Genomic DNA, 662 nt, shown 5'->3' with positions numbered 1-662 from the left:
AATAAAGAGAGAGAGAGAGAGAGAGTGAGAGAGAAAGAGAAAGAGAGAGAGAGAGAGAGAGAGAATAGTTCGAGATGCGTGGCTTCAGCGTTCGCTCGTACGTAGCCGTATAGAGCGCCCCTCTCACTGCTTCGCCGCGCACCTAGCAACGCCTGAGTAGGAAGTCTCTTCTCGCCGCGCGCTTGTGTAAGGAATGGATTGGCCCATTTTTTTAAATTAATTTCTTAATAATTATTACGAAAATCGCAAAATGGTAAAGGACTTTTCTTCTCGGTTTCATGTGCTCTACCTGCACATGGCGGGTGATCCGCGAATTATGGGACACCCTGTATAGTTACAATATAAAAAAAATATTTTAAAAATCACTTGATCCCCCAAAATTAACAAATAATTGCCAAACAATTTTACTCAGTTTAAAAGTATTGTTGCGTCCGCGCGTCGACTTCGATAATACTCGAACACGCGCGACACAAACGGCACTTGCGTACCGCGACGTAAATGATTAAAACTCTTTTAAAGGAACAAAAGGAACTTTAATAATAACACAGACCACATAATTGAACAAGGAACACAGAACGGGTAATAACGGTAATCATATCTCAAATATGTCCGCCCGGAATGACATCCGTCGCGAGACTCAAGATGGCCGACCTCTCCCCAGA

The sequence above is a fragment of the Formica exsecta genome, unplaced genomic scaffold, assembly GCF_003651465.1.
Source record: "Formica exsecta isolate Colony F162 unplaced genomic scaffold, ASM365146v1 scaffold221, whole genome shotgun sequence".
NCBI classification, from domain to species: Eukaryota; Metazoa; Arthropoda; class Insecta; order Hymenoptera; family Formicidae; genus Formica; species Formica exsecta.
The sequence above is the reverse complement of the archived record's forward strand: the minus strand, read 5'-3'. Positions refer to the sequence as shown.